This window comes from Lycium ferocissimum, chromosome 11 (genome assembly GCF_029784015.1).
Source record: "Lycium ferocissimum isolate CSIRO_LF1 chromosome 11, AGI_CSIRO_Lferr_CH_V1, whole genome shotgun sequence".
Classification (NCBI taxonomy): domain Eukaryota; kingdom Viridiplantae; phylum Streptophyta; class Magnoliopsida; order Solanales; family Solanaceae; genus Lycium; species Lycium ferocissimum.
In genome coordinates, this window is record NC_081352.1 from 42,096,835 (window position 1) to 42,109,556 (window position 12,722).

Consider the following 12,722-nt stretch of genomic DNA (forward strand, 5'->3'; position numbering starts at 1 on the left):
TCCCTATTTTGGGGTGGTCTTTAATGTTTGTCCCTCAAATTGATGGTCTCTAATTTTTGCCTTTTTCTAAAAAAGGGGTCAAAAATATCTGAGGTTTTGAGTTCGAAACCCAAATTTCAAGAAAAAAAAAAAAAAAAAAAAATCGCAAGGCAAAAGTGTTGCAAAAATTATGCCTTAAGCATAACTTAGGCAGAGGTTATGCCCAGTTATGCATTAAGACATCACTAAGTTACGCCTTAAAACATAACTAAGTTACGCCTAAAGACAAAACTTTTGCCTTATAAGATATTAATTAGAACTACTGAAGTTATGCCTTATTAGACATAATTTGCCTTGAGACATAACTAAATTCTGCCTTACAAAGCAGATTTTTTGCGAAATCTCACCTTGCAAAATTTTTTTTTTCGAATGGGGTTCGAACCCGGAACCTCAGGATATTTCTGCCATTCTTTTAGGCGAAGGGCAAAAATAAAGGCAAGAATTTGAGGACAAAAATTAAAGACCAGCGCCTTTGAAGGGAAATCAGCACAAAAAAATGGGGTTGATGGTCTAGGTTTGGAAGCCCAAAGTAGGTTATCCAAACGTTTGAGGCCCATACGGAAGCCAAGAAAATATACGTTTACGTACATAAATTCTCCAAGGAACGAAACAATGATTTTTTGGGTAGTTTACGTAATTTATTGCTGATGTCCAAGTTGGTTCCTTCAATTATGAAGCCACCTTTTACATATTCAGTTACAACATCTTATCAACAACTATATCCTTCAGAAGTTTAATACAAGATCATCAAGCAACTGTTCATACATTTTGAGCTGCAGTTGACGTCAAAAACATGACATTTCCACTGTCTGGATCATCTAGGAATTCATTTATTTCTTATTGGACAAGTTTCAAGCAAAATCTTTAGTTGTATCACACCACCAACTTTCTTGACCTTCCGGCAATTGGTAAAAGTGGCGAAGTCATGAATTTCATCAAGGATGCTCAAGATTTAATTTTGTCAAGGGTGTGCAGGATTTAATTTCATCAAGGTGTTCACAATTTAACATATATTCATAAAAAGTAATTTTTGACATGTATGTGTAAATTGTAAGATGCAATATACACAATTTAATTTTTCGATGAAGGATGTTACTGATCACCCTTTTGTCTATGTTGCTCTGCCACTGCTGGGCTTATGTCAACCCCCATACATATTTAATCTTACGACTTTGCGTGTACCTATTTTTTTTTTGTAAACAATTTCCCTGGACTGATCAGTGCGATCTCCTTTGTGAGGAGGCATCCCTTCTCCCGAAATTTGGCACTATTTTACTCTCATCGCTTTTAAAATAAGTTCATGTGCAGTACCATTAGAAAATCTTGTAAGGAAAACCAATCTGCTCGTTAGTAGAAAGAACAAATGGTAACATGATGGTTCCTCAAATTCAAATTGTTATATATGTGCTACTAATGCAAGTATATATTTTATCAAGACAATGTACGTGCTTTAGTCTAAACTTTATATGTGCTTGTTGAAAGAAGAACAGGTATAAAATAATTGTAGTTGTTGGCTGTTTGCCCAACTCTGTTATGAGGTTGGTATTTTAAGACTTATTTCACTATATTTCTTTCTTTTATCACTATTCAGAATTCTAGCAGCGAAAAGATTTGTAAATTAGTGGAATCATGGGCAAGGACCAACCAACTCAATAGGAATTAATTAAGATCCATAAACAAGTGTTAGTAAGAATTAGTAGTAAGTACTTCTCTCAATTTCTGAGGTGATAGCAACTACTATTGAACAAGTACTCGACTTTTTTAGTTTTTGCATTTTTTTTCTCCTTTCATTTGTACGTCTACCCATACTTTTGCCATTTTATAGAAGTCCGAAAAAAATATTCTATGATAAGAAATGTGAAAAAGTTGATTGATTCAATCTTCATGAATCAAGAAAATAGGGTAGGAACACATGTATAACAGAAATTCTCGAAATCCCGAGATTCTTGAATATTGGTGCTGAGCTAATTATATCGCAAAGTCAAATCTCTTTGATTAATAACTTAAAATCAAATAAGTTTATCGCTTCCACAGATTCATAATAGACAAATAAATTATTGTACGATAAATAATACACCTCAAAAGTGTTGGTTTCAAAAGATGGAATATCTAATACAATATTGTTTTCTCACCAGAAAAATTCATTGAATTGTTGCGAGCAGAATAAATGGGGCCAGCATTTTGAAAGAACCGATCTGTTACCAAGTCATCTTATTGGGAATAAGAAGAGTATCTCTCAATACTCAAAGTTTCACATCTGAAGCCAGTTGTCTACAAACTGCTTGAGTTTTAGTAAACGCGACATGAAAGAAATACCATACAAGCGATATTTCCAAAGGTGGCCACACGTACAATTATACACGAGCAGTGGTGGAGTAAATACATAAGAGATGTTATCCGACATCCCTTCATAAAAATTTTCTTTATATATGAGTAAACAATTTTTATTTCTCAAAAAATAATACACACCAGAGGTCTAGATTCAATCTCATTTACAAGCCGAATTGCAATTATACATTGCTTGTCTAAAATTTCATACGCCACTGTATATGAGAAGACTAGTGTGCAAACTAAGGCAACTCAAGGAATATTGAGCCATGCCCCAGCACAAATTAAAGTTTACTTGAGTGCTATAGTAGTATAGTATGGGGCTATTGTCCCATTAGCAGCACTCATTCATATCTAACTTTCATAAAACCAACAAACGAGAATGAACATCTCTCTAGTGATGGGGATGGAACTATAGCTTGGAAGTGAATATATATGTGATTGGATGAGTTAGTAGGTCATAGAAATGGCATGTGGGGGACCTCTTAATTATTATACTATATTACATGCATCTACATAAAATTACAAAGCATAGGTCACTTTTAGTATAGACTGGCTCTTCCCCACTTCACATACCATTTCTTGTGAATCTATGACAACAATTCACCTAACCCTAGAAAGAATATTGGCAATTAGGGTAGCAGCTCTACCCTATATGGATATATGAATAGATCAAGCTCAATTATAGTACTTTATCTACCCTACCCACCTTGCTATATTAGTACCCTTCCTAGGAAACATAGAATATGAACATACAATGTGCAATCATATATACAAATCAGCTTGCTTACTCGTGCCATGTTTGGTATTCTTTTTTTATGAGCATGGTGTCCTGGTAACGTACACGCACCTCGACTAATTTTATGGGATGTATATACCTGTTATTTGTCACAAGCACAAGTACCGGGTAACTCTAAACACCAAGCAAGGGGCAGAGCTTAATTCTGCTTAATTAAAATAGATATGTATTTAAATATGAACACTGTACCAAGTCTTTGGCGCGATGATTAAGGGTGTTCATTTTCTGTCCATGGTTCCGAGTTCGATTCTCGGCGCCAACGTTATTTTGTTTTATTTTGACAGATTTGATTCTCAAAAATCACAAGCTACACACCACTACAGGCTACGTGGATACATTAATGAGTTACAGATAACCTGCACTATCCTTGCATCAAACAAATACAATTATTTAGTTAGTTAATTTTCGTTTACCTATGATTCTTAATTATTAGTCAACTTTCTGGATATTGCAATTTTTATCAATACAGAGTTATAGTCGCGTTAAAAAAATTTATCCAACATAGGATGCACTTTCGACGGGTAAAAAAAAGCTAAGTCAATAAATAACTTTAAACCCAAAACTAAAATCGATAAATAAGTCGTACTTTTTTTAGTAACCTTTTTTTTCTTTGATTGTCCGATCAGTGTCCAATAAAAATCTAGACTCACTCTTTTGTTCAACCAGTATTTCACTTTATACAGTAGTCCATATATTTCATTAATAAAAGCAACGCAATAGAAAAAAAATAAAAAAGTCTCGATTAGAAATAAATGTTGAAATCATTCATGGCAGAATCGCTTGGTTGAACAACATAACAATGAATCTACTTATAAAAAAATTGATCATTTACTCTTTCAAATCTTGAACACCCTTAATAAAATGTCTGGCTTCGCCACTACACCAAGCTTAGACAAATGAGAAGTGTTGGAATTTGAACATAAGACCTCGATCACGATACCAGAGACAGACCCAGGACAGAGTAGTGGGGGCACTACTGTCTATGGCTACATAAATATTGGATTTTTTTGAGTGGAGATGCTGGAGTGGGAATCGAACCCCGCATTTATGGATCATTTGTGCAGTTACCCAATCTTTGTGAATGAGGGTGCCAATCAAAATACATACCCCGTATTTAAGATACTAGTTTCATGAGGCCCGTGCTAGTTCAAGATATAAAAATAGACATTTAACTAAAGAAATATAATTTGTATTACACTTTTTTGTGAGCATATAATTTCTTTACTCATAGATAGAAATGTGTTTATTTTGATGTCTTTTAAGTTTTAATTTCATTTATAATTTCATTTGGCAAATTTTTAAGCTAATTAAATAAGATGATTTAAATATAGTTTTAGATGAAATTAAGGAAAAATTAAATTCATCAAAATGAACCTCAAGAATAATTTATTCTTCATATATAATTTATGCTGAAGAATAGTTATTCTCAATTAACCAAATACATAGAAGAGATTTGAAAGATAATTCAATCTTGATTGATATCACTGCTTTCATGTTCAACACTCTCAATAGTTTCTACTTTTAGGGATGGTTTGGTATGATGGGTAAGCAAAAATAGTGATGGGATAAAAATTTAGTACCGCCTTATTCTTTGTTTGGTTACTAATCGTGGGATAAATTATCCCACGATTTAAAAATATTTAAATGTCCAACCAAAAGTACCATTAACTAGTTCTACATAGTTTTAACATAAGTCCATAAAGCATAAAACATAAGTCCATTATGAAATCCAAACTAAAACGTAAGTCCCACGACTATATAAATGAACCCTAACCGCTTCCGGTTTCAAATACTTCTTACACCTAAGCAATGAGAACAAGCACACCTAATTACCCCTTCATTTTGAAAAGGGTGAAGTGACATTGCATGTGTGATAAACTTGTCAACAAATTCATCATGTACACCCACACGATCACTATTATTTATATTATACATCCACATACGATCCATCTACAAAAATGTACTCACAAATTATTGAGGTTATAGAAATATAGTTTAACTTAAGAATTCTAACTTAAAATATAACTTAAGAAAACACATTCCCAACCAATTCTAACTTTGAATTCTCAATAACAATTCTAACTTTAATAACTTATGGATTATAACTTTAATATAACTTTTAAAAGCACAATCCCAACCAATTCTAACTTTGAATTCTCAATAACAATTCTAACTTTAATAACTTATGGATTCTAACTTTAATTCTAAAAATTGAAAAGTAAATCTAGTCAAATAAAGTCTATATTTTAGTTTAGAGTTTATAGAAATATTATGACTTAAGAATTCTAACTTTGAAAAGCACAATCATAACCAATTCTAACTTTGAATTCTCAATAACAATTCTAACTTTAATAACTTATGGATTCTAACTTTACTATAACTAGGAAAAGCACAATCCCAACCAATTCTAACTAAGCTAACACAAATACATTGACAATGAACATAAAAAATAACACAATCTCAAGCAAATATATATATATAACTAGTCAAATAAAGTTTATATTTTTTCACAAATTCAACATCAATAATTTTTAAAAGCACAATCTCAACCAATTCTAACTTTGAATTCTCAATAACAATTCTAACTTTAATAACTTATGGATTCTAACTTTATTATATAGATTCTAACTTTATTATAACTTTGGCAGGCACAATCCCAACCAATTCTAACTTCGAAAAGCACAATCAATTCTAACTTTAATAATTTATGGATTCTAACTTTATTTCTAAAAATTAAAAAGTAAATAGAAATATTATGACTTAACAATTCTAACTTTGAAAAAAGCACAATCACAGCCAATTCTAACTTTGAATTCTCAATTCTAACTTTAATAACTTATGGATTCTAACTTTAATATAACTTGGAAAAGCACAATCCCAACCAATTCTAACTAAGCTAACACAAATATATTGACAATGAACATAAAAAATAGCACAATCTCAAGCAAATATATATATATATATATATATATATATATATATATATATATATATATATATATATAGTAAACTAGTCAAATAAAATTTACATTTTTAGTAAATATAACATCAATAATTTAAGAAAGCACAATACCAACCAATTCTAACTTTCAATTCTCAATAACAATTCTAACTTTAATAATATATATATATATATATATATATATATATATATATATGAAAAGTAAACTAGTCAAATAAAATTTACATTTTTTCGTAAATATAACATCAATAATTTAAGAAAGCATAATACCAACCAATTCTAACTTTCAATTCTCAATAACAATTCTAACTTTAATAACTTATGGATTTTAACTTCAATATAACTTTGAAAAGCACAATCCCAACCAATTCTAAAAATTGAAAAGTAAATCTAGCCAAATAAAGTCTACATTTTAGTTTGGAGGTTATAGAAATATTAGAACTTAACATTCTAACCTTGAAAAGCACAATCCCAACCAATTCTAACTTTGAAATCTCAATAACAATTCTAACTTTAATAACTTACGGATTCTAACTTTAATATAACTTTGAAAAGCACAATCCCAACCAATTCTAAAAATTAAAAGGTAAATCTTGTCAAATAGAGTCTACACTTTAGTTTTGAGGTTATAGAAATATTATAACTTAATAATTCTAACTTTGAAAAGCACAATATCAACCAATTCTAGTTTTGAATACTCAATAAAAATTCTACTAACTTATGGATTCTAACAAATAGCACAATCCCAACAAAAAAAAAATAAAAAATAAAAAATAGTCAAATAAAGTATACATTTTTGCACGAATTCAACATCAATAATATTACAAACAATGATAACTAAGCTAACACAAATACACTGACAATGAACATAAAATATAGCATAATCTCAAGCAGAAAAAAAAAAGAAAAAAGAAAAGTAAACTAGTCAAATAAAGTCTACATTTTTTCACAAATTCAACATTAATAACATTACAAATGATGTTTAACAAAGCTAAATAGACTAACATTAGGCCTAAACTCTACAAATAAAACTAAGATTGAAAGAATTTTAAAAGCCCTAATTTAAAAGAAATTACCTCAAATTACAAGTTAAAAACGGGGCTGGCGTAGGTGGGGTTGGGCTGCGCAGGTGGCGGCGGGTGGGCGGCGGCTACTAGCAGGTGGAGGGCGTGGGCGGAGGGAGGTGGGCGGCGGGTGAGGGTTTTTTATTTTAGAGAGAAGTGGGTATTTTTTTTTGGGGAAGATGGCAAATGATATGCCAAACCCGTTTCTATCATATTGTTAAAAAAAAAAAAAAAAAAACTGACGGAAAAACCACACGGTCCGTCGGTTTTTTTAAAATGTTGACCAGCCTTTGACCAAAAAAAAAAAATCGACGCAGTCTGTTGGTTTCTTTAAAAAAAATTCGTTTATTAATATTTTAAAAAACAAAATGAATTATAAATTATTTAATATATTTTTAAAAATAAAACTGACGTTATCCATCGATTTTTAATTAATTAATTTTTTTTAAAAAAAAAAATCGACGTGGGACGTCGGTTTTTGTGAAAAAAATTGGCCGAAATATAATTTCAAAATTCTGCGGAAAAAATCGACGTTGTCCGTCGGTTTCTTAATTAAAAAAATAAATAAATAATTAGAAATACATAAAACCGACGCACTGCATCGGTTTTCCGTCAGTTTTTCAAAATGAGCAGTCCGTGGGTTTTTTGTTCGTCGAATTCTGACAGTTTTTTAGTAGTGTTCAAAGGATAACGTATTTTTTTCCAAAAGAAAAACGAAGATGGCCACCAGTGAGCATGGAAATGAATAAGGAAGAGGAAAGAGAAAATGAAAAAGCTTAAAAGAAGAACCGTAAAAAAGAAAATGAGATATGAAGAAAATTAGAGCGGTATAGAGTTGTTAGGTGGGACCAACAACCCACTTGTCTAAAAATAACACTATCCCACATAACTTTACATGGAGTAAAATTTTTGCACAGCAATAGCCAGGTGTAGGATTCCTATAGGATTCTTAAGGACTGTGAGGACGACAAAATATTAGGATCAGCGCTTATATGTAATAGTAATATACACATCACATATATACATATTTTTTTCCGACGTTACCTTGGGCATTTGACCCCCTACTCTAGGGGTAGGTCCGCCTTTGCATGATTCTCAACCCTTCATTAATTATTAGACCACACCCTTGAGTGTCATGTGCTATGTTTGGTATCACTTCACTAGTCCTTAACCATGGTGAGTGCATATGCATATATAGTTAGGTCAAAGTTTCAAATTTCATCCAAAATCTGATCTCCTGAATTCCTAGCATATAGTAAGAGAGAGAAAAAAAAAATTAACCTCTTAGCTAGCTAGGTTTGGATACTTGCACCTAATTAGGGTAGTTAGAGAAAAATTTAAGTCCACTGGAATAGGTTTGGTACGGTGGAGTTAATATTGCATGGCAAAACGTTTTCCTTGAAATATTTTTTCAAAAACTATTTTCCTATATTTAGTTGGCTTCGTGTATTTTTCTTTTGAAAAAAACTATATTAAAAGATGAACGATAGTAATAATAATAACAATAATATCTCTAATTATTAGTTGGAGAAGTAATATGAATTTAAAAGTAAAATTAGTTGTCAGGAACACGATCACCAAGCAACATAAAACTAATTTTCTGAAGTCGAGAGAAAAGTTATTGCCAATTGACCTAAGTGAAAAGCAAAATAGGGACTCTTTCAGCTATGCTCTGGGCGCACCATATTTAACGTACACCGAAACTAGTACAACCCTGGCGAACGGCCAAAAAAAAAAAAATCGCAGCCACAAGGACAAGGTCGTGGACGTGGACAAGCTCGAAAAGTACCAGTGATTACGTTTGGTAGCTCAGTGGGGACGTGCATCCCGCCGGTACTGTTTACGAGTGATACAGTTGAGGGAGTTGAGACCTCACCTCAAATTGGTGCAAGTAATACACCAAATGGGACTGGGGATGGCACTAACTTTGGGGTAAGTAAACAGCTTAATCTTACTCCTTCTCAGACCCCTAGTGAGAGTGATACACCAATTAGGGATTTGGGAGCAAATGGAATAGGGAATTTGTCGATTAGGTCTCCGACTTAGGTGGTTGGAGCTTCAGATCTTTGGACTTGCAATTAAATCGAAGGAGGTGGAGATTACCCAGGATAAAACTGGTCATATGGAGGAGCACGGTCCTACGTGGGTCAATTTTTTTAAGAACAATCGTTCTGCTACTTCGGGTATGGCTTTGAGCTATATATCTGTCATACCCTATTTTAACCGGGGTCAAAATAGTTTATAACATCCCGGTAATTCCGGGGTTATTTAAAGTTAAAGAGTCGCCACCTAATTATTTACGGTGAATTAGGGCACCTAAGGTTAATTAAAGTAATTATCTAAAGTTGATTTAAAGTCTACGAAACCAAAATTCTGAGTAAGGGTTCAACTAACCTAGAGGGAAGGTGTTAGGCATCCTCTAAGTTCCACTAATGATGGTTAATCCGAAACAGGACTTAAATTTAATTAGGCTAAGTGTAAATTTAATATTATAGAAAAGAAAATAGCTTTGTAGGTATCGCTAAAGTTATAGATGGAAGTATAATAATGCCTTTAAAGATAAAGTTTTATAAATAATTTTAAGGAAAGGCTATTTTACAAAAGACATATGGGCAGAATCTTTGCAAATAACGTACTGCACCTTTTGAATTTTAACAACTTATTTGTTTTAATAAAAAGTATAGCCTTGAATTAGTGACCTGAGAAATCGTTTATATTCAAAGGAAGTTAGACCAGTGAGAAAGTGATAGCTGCTTTATGCAATACAGTTTTTAACGAAAACATTTACCCGAATTCCCGCCTAAAGGATAAAGTTCGTAACAACATAAATAACTATTTGCATGCTCAATTCCCTTATACCTAAATATTATATCCCATGTAAAATAGTAACTAGCCTGTTGTTGACTAAAGCAAGCCTTAGATGAAACTTGGTGATAAATTATAATATCTTAGGTCTCAAACAGTTAGTCATGTTCCGAAGTCAGACATACAAGACACATAAAGATTAATCACATGGCAATCTCAATCACACCGACGTATAAGCAAAGATGACAACGAAAAAAAGTGATGAAAGTAACTTCGACTTTCACAAGTTATAGGAATGCTCTTCAATATGTTGCTTGGGAAATGTAAGGGAGCGTCGATGATGGATGACATGCGGGCTCGTATGAGGTGTCGTCGAGTCTCAAAATGAAACTCTTCGGCTCCGGTGTACATGTCAAACAAAGAAAGAAATGATGAAGAGTTAGGATAGTGACGTAAATCATTTTATAACACCAAAAGCTAGTAAACAAAATAAAGTAAACATGAGTATTCAATTCATAGCCACAAATAAACCCCAAGGAAGACACCGCACAATTACGCATGATTGGGACGCACGACAAAGACACACCATTTGCAAACTTGAAAGCATCTAAGTGGATTTAAAATCAATGCTTTCAGCAGCTAACACAATAATCACTCAGCTCAGAATGCAAACTGAAATTTAACTAAGATCATAGCCGAAACTCAGTTTAAAAGGGCAGTAGCTTACTGTTCAAAGCAAAAAATAGAGCGGCTAAAATCACCACAGCCCGTGAATATAAGCAAGACAGAAAATGGCTTCTGGAATTGATAAAGGACTATAGCGATCTATTGGTCGCATTTCCAGTCATAAACTCAACAAAACAAAGGACATTGGTCTTCGTTAATTAGGAGGGGATATGAGATGCTCAAGCACATTTGAATATCCTTCGAGATTGTCTACTTAAACAATGAAACACTCTTTGCAGACTGTCAAGCAGGGAAGGGATTTTGGAATGGACATGGAGGCATATGACATAATAAAGCTTTGATAAATCCAAACAAACTGGAAACTAGGTACCAAACTAACAAGCCATACTACATAGCTAAATGACAACGTGAAGGGAGGAATCACACCATGTTGTAACGAACAGCAGCATGCAAGGTTCTAAGCTATAGAATTCAGAGTTCCATTAATTCATTGACAAGTGAGATTAATGAACAGGTTATCTTGTGCCTAAACACGTAGTCATTCTACTGATTCATGCCGGCTTGGATAAACCATATTCGACTACATTTAACCAAGCTAAACAACATTTAAATGCAAACAGCCTGAACAATCAGGGATAAGTGACTGCACATGCTCAACCAGACTACCAGTCACGCTAAACAGGGAGGAAACCTGAACAGGCTCGCAGACTAGCTAAATTAAGTATGGATAGGTTTAGACTAAACCAAACAATACCAAGAAAATGAACTGATTTACACATATAATAACAATTATGAAGCAGAACTCAGATTAGACTAGAAAACACAGCAAGGCTAATCTAATAATCAAACTAAGACAATAAGCTAAACATGTTAGGTGGCAAATTGAGATTAACCATTCTTGCAACTGAGCTAATAGTGAGATAATGCATAATCTGTTTCAGTCCTAAACACAATATACATACTGTGGTATGTATATCAAGTGTATATCGAATTCTTTTTACCTTGGTATCCCATTGTATATCCTATGTATATTCGACTCTAAATCGGTTCTAAGTCTTGAAGTTCAGTCTAAACATCCAAATTACAGTATACATCTTTTAAATTCATTTAAGCAATTATCAACCTACCCTAACAGCATCCAAACATCGAACAGACAACATGATGACCAGGGAACTACATGGTTAAATAACTAAAGCGGCGCTAAAGACCGAAAAAACAATAAACGTATCAAGTGTTACCTTTTGCGTGTGCAATTGAACGGGTAGTCGAAGGTCTCCCAAATCTACGCTCGAATTCGACAAACGATTCGAGAACAAGAGTCTCAAAATCAAAAACCCAGAAAATGCTTTTATCAGAAATGTTAAGGGATAAAGTGGTACCAAATTTAGAGTATTCTCCCGACCCAAAAAAACCCTCCTTTCGGCTATGGCTTAAGGCTGTATATATAGGTGATAAAAATGACTAAGGTTTTTGTTTTCAAATTTTTGGGCGGGATTTGAAGGGTGTCACGGGTTGAAAAATCGAAAATGAATCCAAAACCCTCCGTTGAATCTGAAAACTTCTGCTTTGTATCCGCAGCTTTTCAGATAAAGAAAGAAAATCTTCGTCGTCTTGTGTTGACTCGAACGTTGAAGACGAGAAGGACAATTTTTGTGAAAGTAGGGGCAACAGGTCTGCCATGGTTGAAAACAAAGGTGGTTTCTTGCTTGGAAGAGGAAAGAGACAGTGTTTGCACGAAAATGGCATTGTTTGAATCTGCCATGGTTGAAAGGGAACTGTGTTTTGGTTGAAAAATAGACAAAAGAGAGAGATGAGAAAGACAAAAGAGGGAGCGTATGAGAGAGGAGGGAGATGCGGCGTGCAGGGAGAGAGAGAGGGAAACGGCTGAGGAAAAGAGAGAGAGATAGGGATTTAGGTTTTAAAAATGGGTCGGGTCGGTGTTGAGAGGTGTTGGGCTGGTCGGGTAATTGAGAAATGGGCTGGTAGTTTTAAATATATGGACTGATTTGGCTTAATTTGGCTGAATTTCCATGGCCAT